Source organism: Tupaia chinensis, unplaced genomic scaffold (assembly GCF_000334495.1).
Source record: "Tupaia chinensis unplaced genomic scaffold, TupChi_1.0 Scaffold000527_1, whole genome shotgun sequence".
NCBI classification, from domain to species: domain Eukaryota; kingdom Metazoa; phylum Chordata; class Mammalia; order Scandentia; family Tupaiidae; genus Tupaia; species Tupaia belangeri.
In genome coordinates this window covers 2,766,531-2,785,112 of record NW_006160040.1, presented here as the reverse complement: position 1 = coordinate 2,785,112, position 18,582 = coordinate 2,766,531, and the positions used below count along the sequence as shown (strand labels likewise).

Below are 18,582 nucleotides of genomic sequence, written 5' to 3'. Positions count from 1 at the left end.
AAAGAGAAAGACAAGCTCCGTGACCGGCCTCAGCTTTCCCAGACATGGGATCATCTGTGCGCACTCTGTTTAAGGTTGACCAGGGAATCTAGTCTGGGCTTTTGCATTTGTATCCAGCATCCCCTGAGCTGTGTGTTACCACTGTGCCAGTGGCCACCCCTATTTTTTCCTGCTTCAGGTTATGTTGTGGGCATTTTTCTATGTTATTAGCATTTTCCATAATTTTTTTGTTTTTATTTTTGCCACAGGGTGCATGTATTTGTCAGAAACAGACAGAGAGAGAGGGAGAAAGTGACAGCACATTTCCCATAGAGAATGGTCACACTGCAGTCCCTTCTCCTCCATTTCTCCCTCCCCTCAGGATTTTGGGCATGCTCACACGTGCACTGGGCATGCTTCTCAAACCGCTGGACCTGAGACCCAGATCATACAGTTGGCCATGTGGGATCCAGCTGCCATAACCACCATCCCATCGGCTGGCACTTTCATGAACTCCTTAATATCTATATAATATTTGGTCATTTAGATATAATCTTCATTTAACAAATTTATCCTGTTGGACATTTAAGTTGCTTATTTTTTACTATCATAAATTACTGATCTGTAGTAAACATCTTTGCACATCAGTTTTCTCCATTCCAGACTATTTCTTTAATATAAATACTTAGGAAGACTAACAGATGGCCTAATAGTCATGTTGCTGGACTCCCACATGGCCAACTATGGTTTGAGTCTCAGACCCAGTGACTTTAAAACTTACACTGGGCGTATGTGTGTGCATGCCCAAAATCCTGAGGGGAGAGTGGAGAAGAGAGGATTATGACATAGCCATTCCCCTGGGGGGTGATTTCTCGCTTTCTGTCTCTCTGTTTCTCTGGTGAGTGCATGTGCCCTATAGCAAAAATCTCTTTTAAAAAATATAAATTTAAAAAATAAATATATAGAGGCTGCAGGTGGCATGGTTATTAAGGATGCTGGATTCCCACATGGCCGACCACAGTTTGAGTCCCAGATGTGGCAGCTTACCTTCTCTCTTTCTCTTTCTCTCTTACTTGTTCCTGTCTGGTCAAATTAAAAATGAAACAAATAAAAAAAGTTAAATAAAATAATTCTTAAAATATATATGTGTGCGTGTATGTGTGTGTGTGTGTGTACATCCTTAGGAGTGTGAGAAAAGGAATCAAGGAGAAAAATAGAAAGGTAAAACGTTCATGCCACACAGAAATGGGTGCTTATCTGTTGTTGATAGTGTGTATAGTACCCTCAGCTGAACTGGTATGAAGTGTATTCATGTTAGGTAAATTCACCTTACAAGCTGTAGTGGGATATAACGATTAAATGTATAAAAGAAATTAAAAGAAAAAAATTTAAAAGGTAAATACTTAGGGTACTTCAAAGGATATAAACATATTTAATATTCTTGTTACATAGTATTGAGCTGTTTTCTGGAAAGGTAGTAGAGATATTCCTTAAATATCATTTAGGATTAGACTTAACTAAAAGATAATAGTGGTCTAAACAACATAGTTTATTTTTTTCTCTCATGTAAAACATCAGGAGTAAGCAGTAAAGGGTTGGCATGGTGATTCTGCAAAATAAGGATCCACATCTGTCCTCTGTCTTGCCATTCTGCCATCTATCTTTTTTTTTTTAAGAGAGATTTTTGCTTTAGGGTGTGTACACTCACCAGAGACACACAGAGAGAAAGTAGGGAAACACCCCCCACCGCCCCCAGCGAGGATGGCCACACCACAATTCCTTCTCCTCCATTTCTCCTCTTGGGATTTTGGGCACACACATACTCACACCCAGTGTGAGTTTCAAGTTACCAGGCCATGTGGGAATCCAGGGCCTTAACCACTACACCATCTGCTGGTCCCTACCATCCTGATCTTAACACTTAATGGTTCTCATTTCAAGATTTGCTTGTTTTTTAATTTGTTTAGGGTATGTGTGCTCCCCAGGGAGAGGCAGGGAGAGCAAAAAAGTGAGAAATCTCCCCTCGGGGGTTGCATGCCACAATCCTTTCTCCTCCATTCTCCACGTGGGATTTTTGACATGCGCACACATGCCCTGCATGTTTTTTAAGCCACTGGGTCTGGGACTCAAACCATACAACCACCTTAACCAAAATGCCACCTGGCTGGCCCCATTATAAGGTATTATGAAATCTGAAAAACAACCAGTAATAACTCATCTTTTTCCGCAAATCTTTCAGACACAGTGTAACTGACACCTCTCAGTCAAGGCTAGAATGCCAGACAATTGCTGATTACAATAAACTTCCTACTCAAATGTCTAGAGAGAGCCAACTCCCTGTGTAAGGTTGTCACAGAGGATTTGACCTGCCCCTCTGGCCAGCTGACATATCCACCATGTTGTACCATGGCCCACGCATGGATGCGAGAGTCACAAAGCTGCCAGGTACTGTTAGTAACTTGGAAATATGGCTTGGTTTGGTGTGTGTGATGCACATAGAGGAAACCAAAGCTGGTTGATTCTGCTGCAGAGCAGGGAAAGGGAGATGAGCACACTCCCTGTACAATGTGCATCTGTCATTGTTTTATTGTTTGGCAACACTTTCAAGCAATAGAGTGAAAAAACTACAAGTATATGGTTCATTTTTTTCCCTTTAATTGCCAGAGAGTATGTCCACTCACCAGAGAAAGAAAACACCCTTCCAGTGGGTATGGCCATGCCACAGTTCTTTTCCCTCTATTTCTGCATCCTTTCAGGATGTAGGGCATACACTAATACACACCCAGCATGTTTTTTCAAGCTGTCAGAGCCAGGATTTGAACACAGTTGGCCACCACGCTGGGTCCAGCACTCCAGCTGCACAATCAGCCATGTGAGATCTGGCTGCTTTAGCCACAGACCATGAAACTAGTCCCATTTTTTTCATTACTAAATTTTTTGTTTCTCAAGAAAGTTGATGGGACATGTGTAACTTGCATAAAATACCGGCGGACATTTACTATACATGGAGGCCATGGTGGTGTCGCTGACTATATGAGAACAAGAAAAGCCAGAGCAGGCCAGTGGTGTGGTGGTTAAGGCGGCCGTATTCCACATAACCGACTGTGCTGTTCATGTCCTGGACCCAGTGGCTTAAAAACCATGCCAGGCCTGTGTATGTGCATTGCTCATAAATCCCGAAAGGAAAAATGGAGAAGGGATGACAGTGTGGTCATTCCCCCTGGGGAGTGTTTCTCTCATTCCTCATCCCCACCCTAACTCTCTCCATGCACTATAACAAATTAAAAACAAAAACAAACAAACAAACAAAAAAACAAGAAAAGTCAAATCTGCTGAAAAAGTGTCAGGATCTATTTCAAAAGTTAATAATTAATTCAAGGAGACTTGGCTTGAAAATGATGATGTAATACATACAGCTGCAGACAGTAGGTATGCATACCACTCTGTGAAGCATAACTTTACACCAATGACTATTCTTCTAAGTTAATTTCACTTGTTCTTTAAAATTATTTTATTTAACTTTTGTTATTCATCTAGTTCCTTATGTATTTTCATTTGACCACAGAGGGACAAAGTGTGAGAGAGAGAAAGGGAAAGTGAGAAAGCAAGCTGCCAGGTCCGGGACTTAAACCACGGTCGGCCATGTGGGAGTCCAGCACCCTTAACCACCACACTATCTGTCAGCCCCTGATTTCACTCATTTTTAACTATAACTTTTTATGTACAGGTAGGAAGAGAAAAGCTATAGTTCTTATGCTTGTTTATTGGCTCCACTGATAGAATTTTGTGAACAATTAAATACTTCTAGTTTTAGTTCATTGTCAACAGGTATTTCAAACAATTAAATCATGCAAATTAATTCTAAAATTGGTGTGTGTGTGTGTGTGTGCATGTGTGTGTGTGTGTGTGTGTGTGTGTGTGTGTGTGTTTTCCTTTGCATTTGTCAACCTAAAAGGAAAGCTGAGACAAAGTAAGCAGAGGGAAAATAGTCTATCTGAGGGGGGGACCAGCAGTTAGTGTAATAGCTATGTCGCTGGACTCCCATGTAATCGACCATGGTTTGAGTCCCGGACCCGGTGGCTTAAAATTTATGCTGGGTGCATGTGCATGTGTGCGTGAGTGCCCAAGATCTCAAGAGGAGAATGGAAGAGAAGGGATTGTGGCATGGCCATTCCCCCAGGGGGTGATTTCTCACTTTCTGTCTCTCTGTCCCTCTCTGTCTGGCGAGCGCATATGCCCTATAGCAAAAACCTCTCCAAAAAAAAAAAAAAAAAGTCTATCTGAGCCAAAGGTTTAGGCTATTTCACCCAAGTGACAGATTTCTAGTTGCCTAGAATGTGTGCACCAGAATGGCTGCTGAGAGGTCTAATTAATATAGCAAAGAGGAAGGCAAGAAGGGGGGTACAGGTTGTTTGTCAAGACTTTACACTGGTCCACTTGAAATAACACAGGCAACTGATTAGCCCCAGTGGGTGTCGGGGCATAAACAAGGCCTCAAGTTCATGCCTCTCTTGGGATTGGCAGACCTGCATTCCGTAGACTGTTCTGAACTGCTTTTTCTTTCTCACTTCCATTCATGAGATCAAGGTCAAACTTTATGGAAGTGTATGCTTCAGAGGTAAAGTCTTTATATGTGAGCTTGGAGATTCAGTTTAAAAGTTCAACACTCAAGATAAAATTATTAGCTCAGTACAAGCACAAGTGTTAGCGAGGCTGTGTTCGTGGTGAAAAACCATGTTCTAACTCCATTAGGAAAGTTGTGGAGCAGTTGAAATTGGCTGTGGCACACACACAGTTCATAAGTACATCCAGACAAGCATCAGCACTCCTCTCATTTGAAATAAAAGCTATTGTTGCCAAAAAAAAAGTTTTTAAATGATGTACATGTTTATAGTCAGAGTCACTGAACTCTAAGTTTTGAGGGATGTAGCTGATGTCAAGAACAAAACATACCAGCACACCAGTATGTGTCTTCTCTGTCTCTCTCTGTTTTTAATTTGCTATAGGACATGTGTTCTCATAGTGTTGGGGAGAGGGTGTGAAGAGAGGAAGAGAGAGAGAGAGAGAAGGAAAGTGAGAAAGCACTCCCCCAGAGAGATGGTCATGCTGCTGTCCCTTCCCTTCCATTATCCTCTTGGGATCTGGAACATGCATGCACAAGCTTTTCAAACTGCTGAGTCTAGAACTCTTAACTGTTCAGTTGACCATGTGGAATCCAGCTGCCTTAACCACCATGCCACTGGCTGGCCGCTCTGCTCTCTCTTTTTGTTTCCTGAGGTTGTAAATCAGTCTGTTTACAACCATGATGTTAAACTTTGATCTGTCAACCTAAAAAACTGAGACATAATAAGTGAAATAAAAGTGGTTTATTTGAGCTAGGGCTTGGGACAAACGGTTGAGTAGAATTCTGATTTCTTAGGCATGTGCTCACCGAAATGATGCCCAAGAAAACTGGTTTATATAACAAAAAGAAAGGAAAGAAGAGGGTAGTTACAAGTTTGTCAAGCGTTTGCATTGGTTTATTCAAGTCATGCAGCAACTGATTGGCTAGAGCTTTTCTTTACATCACAAACTCAAGAATGCTGAGAGGGGTGGGGATGTGTAGAATCTGTGCTCCTCTGCCAGCTTCACAAGTTAAAATAATTCTTTACAAAAAAATTTCACAAGAAATAAAAAGAACATATTCATGGGACCAGCAATTGGCATAATGGCTATGTCGCTGGACTCCCATGTAGTTGACCACAGTTCGAGTCCCGGACCCGATGGCTTAAACTCACGCCAGGCACATGTGCATGCGTGCCCAAGATCCCGAGAGGAGAATGGAGGAGAAGGGATTGCGGCGTGACCATCCCCCCAGGGGGTGATTTCTCGCTTTCTGTTTCTATGTCTCTCTCTGTCTGTCTGGTGAGCGCACACGCCCTATAGCAAAAACCTCTCAGAAAAAAAAAAAAAAAGAAAAATAATTATTTTAATTTTATTTATTTATTTGTTTTAATTTGACCAGATAGGGACAAAGAGAGAGAGAGAGAGAAAGTGAGAAAGCAAGCTATCAGGTCCAGCCCTTGAACCAAAGTTGGCCATGTGAGAGTCTAGTGCCCTTAACTACCTCACCATCTGCCGGCCCCGAGTGAAATTTTATTTTTAAAAGGCCCATTTATAAGTTTATTTATTTCTTCTGAGATACACACACACAGCGCGCGCACACACACACACACACACACACACACACACACACCAGAGCCCTCACACTGTGATGCACCTCACGATCACACACATGTGCACCCAATGCACACAGGGAGGCCCCAGGACAGGCCCCTGAACCTTCACATGTGGATCCACTGCACTACCACTGTGCCACTGCTCAGCCCCTGACATTGAATCTTTTTAAAATTTTCTGACTAGAACTAATTGAATCTACCAATATAGCAAAATCAATTTTTAGTTAATAGTGTTTCAGAAAGTATGAAATTTTAGTTATGTTAACACTCCTTTTTACTCTTAAGTGTCCCAGTTTGGATAATAAATTTAATATTCTGTTTGCACTTAAAGGATAGGGGTTGGGCAGTAGCACAGCAGTGAAACGTGATGCTCTGTGAGGCTAACCTACATGGGAAGGTTCCCAGTTCAGTCTAGAGACCTCCCTGAGTATACCAGGCCCTAGTGTCATGCCCATGATCTGGGGCTGGCAGAGGCTGTGGGTGGGTCACGGTGTTGGAACTCTGTTGGAGGTCTGATCTCTCTCATTCTCTCTGTATCTGTCTCTCACTTGTGAAGGAAATAAATGGTTAAACGTTTTTAAGGACATTTTTCAGAAGCTAAACAAAAGCTGTCTGTCTATAACCCCTTGGCCAGAATTGAACGATATGGCTACACCTAAGCTATAAGGGAGGCTAGTAAACATGATCTTTACTGCAGGTAGCCATGTGCCCAGCCGAAAGTTGGGAAGTCAGGGTACTGAGAGGCAAGTTGCATTCTGCCCTACCTTCTCATCACCTTTTTGGCCAGCACATAGTTCCATGAGATAGACCTGCTGCTTTTAGTGGAAAAAATAGAATGTTGCCTGTAATATCCAGTTTATCTCCATGTGAAACAAAGCTAATGGAAGAAACAAGTTGGCCAGATGAAACATGATAATAGAGAATCACAACTTTCTGCTTAGGGATTTCTTACTCTTTGGGCATTCTTTCTGTTTACTTCTTCCTTCATGGTAGAGTGCATGCCCACACGAGAGAAAAGCACCCTCCATGGAGTCCTGTCACTCTGTGACTCCCCCTTCTTCAGTTCTCCTGGCCATGTGCCTGATGTGTCTTTGGCTGAGCAGGGTGGACATTCTCCATATGAGACCCAACTTCACCTGAGTTGCACCTGGAGGCTACAACACGAAGCTGACCCTCCTTCTATTTTTATTCACTTCAAATTCCTCTCCTCTCTGTGTATGTATTGGGTTGTTGGAAAAGTTGTGATGTTTTTCTATGCAAAAATCGATCATGACTTCAGACAACCCAATAGTATACTGATGGGTCTTACTAAATTCCTCCCTTCACTGAACTCACATCATGATGGAAGGTTAGTGGTCAGTTGTCACTGGTAGTCACTGACTGTATCGTTCATCTTTCCTCTTTGCCATACCTACCTGCTGTGGTTTGTGATGAAGTTTGGGCTTTGCTTGTTGGGGGAAGAGGTCCGGTATGGTGCCTGGAGCTGGACATGGCCATACCCCTGGCTGCTCATGGACTGGACCCCCATACCTAACTGGGAGATGTTCTGGACCTATTGCTTACTAGTACCCAGGTCCATATTTCAACAGTTAGCTTTAGCGTGGTCTTCACCTTAGAAATCCAAGGCTCATTGCCATTAGACAAGTTACTATTTGTTTTCTCTAATCATCATTTTTAGCTTACTTTGAGCTATTTGGATGAAATCTTATATAAGGTTAAGATGGTGGTATTATGTTTAGATATAATTGTGCTATAATACATGAACAAATAATCACTTGTTTAAACTACTTCCCTTTATGGGAATAATATTTAATATGTTCCTTTTTCTTAGCTAGCTTGTGTCAGTCACACATTCTTTCTTTTAATGTGGTTCAAGTTCAGTGAAAATGGAGGCTTTACTCCCATCAAAATCAAATCAGATTCACAGCCTGTGAAATCCACTCTTGGTGTTTTACATTCAGAAGCATCACTAAAAATGTTCCAGAGTCTAAGACCTCCACCATCTGCTCCATTAGGCACTGGGTTTCAGTAGCACTACTTGATTTACAAAAAAGAAGGAGGGGTGGTGGTGAGTAGCATATCCAAGCAACAACTGAGCCCAAAGCTTCTCCTTGCAATAAGAACCATCACGCATTTTCTTCTCCTTCAGTGAGTCCCATACCTTCATGTCTCTGCATGGGTTTGCACTTTTAGATTTGCATTTTATTACCCTTTCCCTGGTGAGGAAGTTTTTGTTTGTTTTTGTTTGTTTGTTTGTTTTTGGTGTTTTATTTTTTATTTTTTGTTTTTAGGCCATGATATGTGTGTTTTTCCCCCTGAATTTGATAATTCTGTGTTGAATTGATGCCTTTATTCGGTGCAACCCTCCTGTTCATCCAAAACATAGATTTTTTTTTTGTATCTTTAAAGAGTCATTGAACATCAATTTCAGAAGACGCTTCACCAGCTCGCTTTCTGTGAAAAGGTCTTGAATACCACGCCCAGGGGTCCATGGTTGATCCTCTGCAAATCTAGGCTTTTAGTATCCCTCCTTTACTCATAATAGATGATCTTCAAATCATGTGAACAGTATTTTAAACTGGGAGAAGATTGTAAGGGGTAACTAAATATCATCAGAATATATTTTTATGGAAAGTGAAGTTATAGCTCAGAAGATAATTTGCATTATTAAATGAGTCTCCCAGAAGCTTCAGTTGATTGAGCACAGTACTAATCATTGGGTTTGTTTTGTTTGTTTGGGGTTTATTTTGAAAGAGGTAGCAACAAATATTGCTTTGGGGCACTATTAAGTTTTCTTAGTCCTACATATGATCAATGTCTTGGTAACGTTAGATTCCATTTCATGACATTTTAGTTTTCTTTTAGAAGGAAGAAAATTTGTTAGCAATAGCATGTAAATTGATATCACGGGAATGAGGGAGCAGGAAGAACTTAATACAGAATTCCTGTGTATAATATGTCACTGTTTCTTCACAGTGACAGCCTGCTTTTTCTTTAAGGGTATGTCTTTAACTTGGTAATTAAAGTTGGCATATTTGTAGCAACTTTAATTTTTTATGACTTATTCATTCTACCAATTTCCCTTTTTTTTTTTTGTGCCACTATAATAGATTCTTGTCTAAATTTCTATAGAATGTGTTTATGTCTGTACTTCTGGGAGAAGCCATTAGAGGAAGGATTCTGCAGTCAGATGGAATTCAGAGGGGTTTTATGATTGCCGAGGGTAAAATTAGCAAAGTCAATTATTCTCCCTGTGGCTTTTCCCTAAGAGATGAAGGGTCTTCGGGGCAATTGCTTTAGGTAACACTTAGATTTTTAAATATCTCTAAGTATAGAAATCGGTATATTAATCTTCTGGTAATTGTCTTCTTACTATTATAGCTATAGTCACATAAGTGCAAATTAGCAAGATTTTTGAATTCAAGAGTGAGGTTAGAAATTAATGCTTGGGTTTTATTCACTTTCAATTGTGGAACATAAGGTCAACTTTTTATTTTATTACTTTATTGTATAAAGATCTGGACTAAGAGACCTCAGGATGCCTATTTTTAAGCCATAAATCCCCTAACTCCATTGAGATAAGTTGCTCTTTATTGTATGCACGTAGAGCATCACTGAATGCTGTACTGAGGTAGTGATGCCAGATTCTAAAATTTTAGTGTTTGGGAATCAAGCTATCAATGAGACCTGCTGGTGGTGGGGAATAATGAAATGGAGAAGCTCTGTAATTTAAAAATCTAGCCGGCCATTACAGGTTTTCTCTGGTCCCTGCATTTATTTAGACTGGATTTGTATTTTAGAATTAAGCCACACTGCCAATTAGACTGTATGGATTGCTACTTGTCATCTTTTATTGAAAACAGTCTTTATTTACTTGTACAAGGATAAGTGGAGCACTTAAAGAATTCAATTCACCGCATTATTATTTTTTTAAAACTTTGTAGTCATTTTCATTTAATGGACTATCTCTATACATCAGGTGGGAGACTGAGTCAGCCTGGATCTTTCCTGAACACCTAGGAGCATTGTCATGATGTGACTCCTGGGGGGCTGTTCTATTAAGCACTAGTGATTTGTATTTCTAAATAACCAGCAGCACAGATGTACTCTTTACGTAGCTGATGTATTTCCTTATGTTAACTTTATTTTCCTTAAGGCATAAATATGTTGTTTATGAGGAAGAATTTTGTTTGTATAAATATACTTAATTTATGCATATAAATCTCCTCTATTAACACGCTATGTATTTTAACAAAGAGGCTGCTGTTGGTTATTTGATGTTTGTCTTACCTGTTCTATTAATTTTACTTTCAAATTCATGTTGAAAATGAAACCTAAAAATATGCTACATCACCAGAACTTTTTTCTCTTATCATATTCATTTAAAATGGGCTTTATTATGACACTGTACTTATAGCTTTGCCAAGACTAGTTTACTTGTGGAAATTATTGAATCATTCATTATCTTTAACCTCTTTAGTTTGATACCCAAGATAAATGTTGGTCATTATATGCAGATATCCCACTCAAGTGTAGATTTTTCAGGACTAGAGTAAATGAGTACAGAAGGTCAGTAGGGTTTTGTATATTGTAACATAAAAGGAGACTACCTTTAATCAATTAAACAGAGAAATCAAAATGCCATCATAAGATTACTATTTCTTGCTGCTGCTGATGTGTATAGTAATGTCTTTGTCTTGACTGATATGCATGGCAACTGTGCTGGAAAAAGAAATGTTATACACTATAAAGATATATGTGATTATATGTAATATAATCATAATAAGAAGAAAAGTAAGATTACTATTTCAAAGTCCCAAAGTAAATGATTTCTCCAACTTTTCTCTTATCATTGGCTAATACAGTCATAGAGCAAGCAGAGATTACATCCATTTCCTGGGCCTGTTTCCTTGATCTTTAGAGTAAAACTGATGAACTGTGTAAAATACACTAGAAATAAGGAGACATGTATTGCATCTTTTTAAATTTATTTATCTCACTAAAACTTTGAACTTTTCCCATTTGGATGCTACAGAACAATTGAAAGTAGTATCTCTTTGGCCTAGGAAGGTCAAATACCATCACATAAAATGGAATTTCTCTGAATGTCTGCCAAACCAGAAATCTGACAAGAAAGAAGAACAAGGGAAGCTGAACTATTTCTTTCAAATGCCTAGCATTCAAAAATTCCCATAAAAAAGTTAAATTGGGGCCAGCAGGTGATATGGTGGTTAAGATGCTGGACTCCCACATGTCCAACTACAGTTCAAGTCCTGGACCTGGTGGCTTGCTTTCTCACTTTCTATTTCTCTCTCTCTTTTTGTCTCTCCCTCTAATAAGTGCATGTGCCCTATAGCAAATTTTAAAAATAATAATAAATTAAAAATTATAAAAAATTATAAAATAAAATCTGAGCTTATGAAAATACAACTTCTGAAGTAGGTAGATTTGAATCCCACACCATGAGAGATAGAAATATATTTGTTATAGCAATTCAAAAGTACCTTTTTTTTTAAGGGACAGATTTTTGCTATAGGACACATGCGCTCACTGAAGAGAGAGAGAGAGACAGAGAGACAGAAAGCAAGAAATCACCCCCCAGTGGGATGGTCTTACCACAATTCCTTCTCCTGCTGGAATCTTGGGCCTGCACGCACACAAGCCAGAAGTGAATTCAAGCCACTGGGTCTGAGACTTGAACCATAGTTGACTATGTGGGAGTCCAGCAACGTAACCATTACGCTATCTGCTGGTCCCTCAAAGGTACATTTAACAGCCTCAATTTTTTTCTTTTTTAAGAGATTTTTGCTATAGGGCATGTGCACACACCAGAGAGACAGAGAGAAAGAAAGTGAGAAATCACTCCCAAAGGGGCATGGCCTTGCTGTAATCCCTCTCCTCCATTTTCTTAGGATTTGGGGCATGCACACACACACACACACACACACACACACACACACACACATGTCCAATGTGAGTTTCAAGTCACTGTGCCCAGGATTTTAACTGGGGTTAGCCATGTGAGAATCCAACCCCTTATCCACCATACAACCTGCTGGCTCTGCAGCCTCAATTTTTTAAAATCCCATTTTCTACTTTCCATAAGTCAATTTAACTAAATCAGTTTTCCCCTCCATTTTTACTGGCATAAATTGCTAAAATGTTTCTCTAATGCCAGAGGGAGAAAGGGGAAAAAAAAAATCTGTTTTCAAGGTTGACTTTTCAGTACTCTCCTTTCACCTTCATAATGATCTTACTCGAAGATCTTTCTGAGTTAGAAGCCTAAAAAAGAAGTTAGCGGAGGAACAGCTCACCCTTCCCCTGCACCCTCGGTTGCCTGGCTGGGGTCTCCTCTCTTCATCCTGGCAGAGGTACACACAGCGCCCTTTTCTGTCTCTTACTGTTCACAGCTCAGTTAATTTCACCTCAGGCATCTCTCCAAAGTGCATCCCCTTCAACTCTTTGCCTCCAGTTTTTCTTCTTTTCCCTCTTTTATTATTTCAGAAAAAAACTGTCATCCACCTTCTGGCCTTCTCCCTTGCTCTGTTTATCAGAAAAGAAATAAGCCAAGAACCTTTACTTGGAGTTAAAAACATAAAGTAGAGCTTGGCATACTCTTGGGTTAAGAAAAAGGGAAATAATATAATTAGAACTAAAATAGCATAAGGATAAACCAGTGTCTCTATTCTTAGCCTTCTTATTAAGCCAAATTTTCCTTAACTATCGACATTTAAAGGTAATTTAACAAATATTTCCTATTCAGATTTGTTTTCCTATTTTGTTTAATTGCAGGTACTGTAAGTATGGATTTCTAGTCTTCTATTTCTATTTACAAGTGTATGATATTTTTAACGCTATGAACTACCCAAACTTTCATGGGCTGCCCTTTTGTAACCTTGCTTTGTTGGGAAAATGTGGGTATATACTCTGTACAACTGATTTACAGATGAAATTCCGAAGTGCAGTGCCCTTATAATCTGGTGCTGCTGTTTTAAACTAATTCTGAGTTTGAACATCCTAAGCAAGAGAATTTTTAAGAATATCCAAAAGGATCCATCTCATTAATAGCCACATATAGCTCAGTTGTATTGATAGAATTCTGGTTCTACATTTCCATCATTTCCTAATCCTTCGAGTGGTAAATACTCAATAAAAAATAAAAATAAATAATTCACTGTAAGTCAGAGTTGGCTTATAGGACCTTAGCCCAGGAGCAAATTTTATTTATTTAGCAATAGTGATTGGGGAGAGCCCTTTTCTGGCAGCTAATGACCTACTGGAGGACTTGTGTGCCCAAGGCAAAGCTGAAGGCCATTAGACCAACAGGTCATTAGCTGACAAATGCCTGACCCTGAGGTCATTTCTGAGACTGTAAACTGTGAAAACATTAAACAGGGTTTGTTGGAAAGTATGTCTATGCCAAGGAAGTTTCTTTTTAAGCATTTTGGAAAATGTATTCAATTGTTTGTTGTCCTTTATATGGCTTAATTGTTGTTTTCTGGAGCTATTTGCACTGTGCATAGTAAGTCAGCCAGAAATCAGGAAACACCAACACAATTGTATGTCCAGTCTTTGGCTTTAAGGGAGAGTTACCCTGCTTAGAATATCAGATGAGCTATTTTCCTTACTACTAGCAGTTTCAATTACACTGTTATAGATCAATTAAATTTTCATAATGTGTTAAGCTGTTTTATACAGGCACTTACCTATTTTATACTCCTGGAGACAACATATAAAGCTACAAAGAGAAGTAGAAAGATCCTTGAAGCAGGAGTCTGTGAACCTAGAACCTAGCTCTGGCTTTCTTTTTCTTTTTCTTCCTTTCCAGTTAGCCATCGCCCCCCGCACCCCCATTAGTCATGTAACATTAAACCTCTCATTTTATCTCTCTGAATTTCTGGTTCAAGTCACACACATTTTTCCCCAGACTATTTAGCTCATATTGCAATACTCCATTTTTTAAAAATCATTGAATTTAGAAACCTCATACTGTAAACAAATTTTATCTTCATTAAAATGCCTACCTAGTGGGGCCAGCAGGTGGTGAGGTAGTTAAGGCACTGAACTCATACATGGCCAACCATGGTTTGAGTCCTAGACTTGTCTACTTGAAAATCATGCCGGGTACATGTGCATGTGTGCCCAGAATCCCAGGAGGAGAATGAAGGAGAAGGGATGTGTATGCTGTGTGACCACCCCCCCAGGGGGTGGGTGAGTTCTCACTTTCCATCTCTCTGTCTCTCTCCAGCAAGCATATATGCCCTATGGCAAAAGAAAACAAAATTACTACCTAACATTTAAAAAATAACAGCAACTCATATTTTTGAGCATTAACTATATGGTAGGCACTGTTTAAATAAAGTGTTTTATGTATATTAACTCATTTAGTGTATCCCCAGGTACAGAAAAAGGATAATTTCCCCAAGGTAACCTTGTTAATAAAAAGTAGAGCTACCATCTAAATCCAAGCAATTTTTTTTTTGAGAGGTTTTTGCTATAGGGCATGTGCGCTCACCAGAAAGACAGAGAGAGACAAAGCGAGAAATCAACCCCCAGGGAGGATGGCCATGCTGCAATCCCTTCTCCATTCTTCTCTTTGGATCTTGGGCACACACGCACATGCGCCTAGCATGAGTTTAAGCCACCACATTTGGGACTTGAACCATGGTCAACTACATGGGAGTCCAGCGACATAGCCATTACACCAACTGCTGGTTCCCAAATCCAAGCAATCTTATCACAGAAATTCTCATGTTTAACTAAAAGTCGAAAACAAAGACCCATGATATATTTTGCCAGCAATTTTGTATCAATAGTTACTAATTCCAGAATTTATCAATAGTTACTAATTCCAAAATAATAGTCTCGTAAATGACTATTAGCGTCTAAATATTGGAATAAATAAGAAACAAGTTGCTTTTCTTATTAGTTACTTCTCTAAAACATCAATAGGGGCGTCATAAGACATTTTAGAGAAGTAACTAATAAGAAAAGCAACTTATTTCTTTAGTTTCCTGTCTATAAAATAAAGGTAGCATCCTGTGTTTCTCCTAGATCATTGCTGGTTCCCATATTCTACAGTTCTGAGTGTGGAGGAGACTTTGAACTTGCCATATATAGTTGAATCCTGGAAATGACATGATATATGAAGAAAAACCAAGTAGTCAAAAAAATTGTTAACAGCACTAGCCCTGTGGCCTAGGAGTTAAGGGAGCCGAATCCTGCATGGCTGACTAAGGTTTAGGTCACAGCCCCAGAGGCTTGAAAAAGAGGCCAGACACGTGCTTCCATGCCCCAAATCCCAACAGGATGGAGAAATGTAGAAGTGCTTGTGTTGTGACTGCATCCCATTGCGGGGGATGGGAAGTGCTCTTCCTCTCCCTCTATCTCTGGTTCTCTCTGGTGAGTTGTTGTAGCCTCTGACAGTTAAAACTCACATGTACACATGCGCATGAACAGACATCATTGTTGATAAGATCAGGAACGTGATAGAGAATCCAAAATCTTTTATAAATATCAGAGATCTGAAGATTCATGTGAATATTTCAACAATCTTAACCAATACCCCTAGTTAGTAAACTTGCCTCTATGACAGATTTATGTTGAGAAACTAATATAACTTCACTTATTTAAGTGTTTTAATAATCATAAAGGAATTTGCAAATGTGAATTTCTGAGAATAGTGATTGAGCAAATTGATAATTGCTCTAATTTATTTTGAAATAGTTATGATTTATACAACTAATTTACAGTATTCATAATTCAGTAAACTTTTTTGTGTGTATTGTGCTAAGTATTAAAAATAACACTTTAAAAGCTGATTATATATCATTACATATTGGAGAATTTTTATCCCAGAAATATTCATTATTTGATGCAAGGGTGCAATGCAGCCAGTCCCAAATTTCTTTTTTATTTATTTTTTCTTTTTTTTGAGAGTTTTTTTTCTTATTGGGGACATGCACTCACCAGACAGACAGAGAGATAGAAAGCAAGAAATCACCCCCCAGGGGGGATGACCACGACACAATCCCTTCTCCATTTTCCTCTTGGGATCTTGGACACGCGTGCACACGTGCCCAGAGTGAGTTTAAACCACCGGGTCTGAGACTCGAACTGTGGTCGACTACATGGGAGTCCAGTGACATAGCCATTACACTAACTGCTGGTCCCACTATTTGATTTTTTTTAAGGAGGGAAAATAGGATTACCTAATTTTTTAAAACATGGTGCTAGTAGGGCCATGTTGTTAAAAGTTTTTTTAAAAATCCATTGAATCATGGGCTTTGAAGAGCTGCAATAGTATTTGGAAGAAATATAACTACCGTTTTAGACCATGTGCATGGGTTTTAATGCACATGAGTCATGCTTTTATTTCTGTGCCTGTCTTTTGAGTGCAAAATGTAGAAGTGCTTGTGTTGTGACTGCATCCCATTGCGGGGGATGGGAAGTGCTCTTCCTCTCCCTCTATCTCTGGTTCTCTCTGGTGAGTTGTTGTAGCCTCTGACAGTTAAAACTCACATGTACACATGCGCATGAACAGACATCATTGTTGATAAGATCAGGAACGTGATAGAGAATCCAAAATCTTTTATAAATATCAGAGATCTGAAGATTCATGTGAATATTTCAACAATCTTAACCAATACCCCTAGTTAGTAAACTTGCCTCTATGACAGATTTATGTTGAGAAACTAATATAACTTCACTTATTTAAGTGTTTTAATAATCATAAAGGAATTTGCAAATGTGAATTTCTGAGAATAGTGATTGAGCAAATTGATAATTGCTCTAATTTATTTTGAAATAGTTATGATTTATACAACTAATTTACAGTATTCATAATTCAGTAAACTTTTTTGTGTGTATTGTGCTAAGTATTAAAAATAACACTTTAAAAGCTGATTATATATCATTACATATTGGAGAATTTTTATCCCAGAAATATTCATTATTTGATGCAAGGGTGCAATGCAGCCAGTCCCAAATTTCTTTTTTATTTATTTTTTCTTTTTTTTGAGAGTTTTTTTTCTTATTGGGGACATGCACTCACCAGACAGACAGAGAGATAGAAAGCAAGTAATCACCCCCCAGGGGGGATGACCACGACACAATCCCTTCTCCATTTTCCTCTTGGGATCTTGGACACGCGTGCACACGTGCCCAGAGTGAGTTTAAACCACCGGGTCTGAGACTCGAACTGTGGTCGACTACATGGGAGTCCAGTGACATAGCCATTACACTAACTGCTGGTCCCACTATTTGATTTTTTTTAAGGAGGGAAAATAGGATTACCTAATTTTTTAAAACATGGTGCTAGTAGGGCCATGTTGTTAAAAGTTTTTTTAAAAATCCATTGAATCATGGGCTTTGAAGAGCTGCAATAGTATTTGGAAGAAATATAACTACCGTTTTAGACCATGTGCATGGGTTTTAATGCACATGAGTCATGCTTTTATTTCTGTGCCTGTCTTTTGAGTGCAAATCTTGGGATGTCTCTGAATTACAGACATCCTCCTTTGTGGCCCAGTTCGAAGAGGAACTATTGAACTGAAAAGGGAACTAATCGTGTAACCAAAAAAATATGGCAGCCCTGGAATTTGCAATATGGAGTTGTGAGCCCTAAGAAATTACTAAAATTTTTAGCTCTTTGGCCAAATGTGGCCTATGCTATTTTTTAAAAGAATTATTTAATTTATTTATTTACTTTTTTATTATTATTATTTCACATGAGTTTACCAGAGAAAGGCAGAGACAGAGAGAGAGAGTGAGAAAGCAAGCCACCAGGTCCAGGACTCAAACCATAGTCAACCTTTTGGAAAGTCTAGCATCTCAACCAGTATGCCACCTGCCGGCCCTGCCAATTTCTTTTTATAATATGAGTATGCTAAGATCAAGACTAAGAGTCAACATCAGTGATACAAACATATGAAACAGAAATGTATGCTAATGCTGAAAAAAACTCCTGGAATCCATTCTGAATGTGCTCTAATTACATCAATATACAACAAGATAGTCAATTGATTTTCAGTGGTGATAATCAAAACCATGTTTAGTTAAAAAAAATGTTATCTGACTAACTTTTGTGAATTAATGTAAAGCAGCAAAAGAAAATCAATAAAACCAGTTAATTACATATGTTAAAAAAAAAAAAGAAATGTATGCTAATGGGATTCACTTTACCCTGGTTCCTGCTTCTGTTTACCTTCAGTTAATTTACATGGTTTTGCTATAAATTTATAAAGAAATTAGCACCTTTAAAAATTATTCAAAATAACATTTAAACTGTCCAAAATTCGGGGAAACTTGTGTACAATTAAGATGACTAACTGGGGTCCACAGGTGGTGTGGTGGTTAAGGGTGCTGGACTTCCATATGGCCGGCT

General features: G+C 38.9%; 1 protein-coding gene across 1 annotated transcript in view; it reads left to right on the top strand.

The window, feature by feature from the left end:
• PDSS2 (decaprenyl diphosphate synthase subunit 2) overlaps positions 1-18,582 on the top strand; it is a 303,979-nt gene that overhangs the window by 163,830 nt on the left and 121,567 nt on the right. The gene's annotated exons all lie outside the window — the stretch shown is intronic.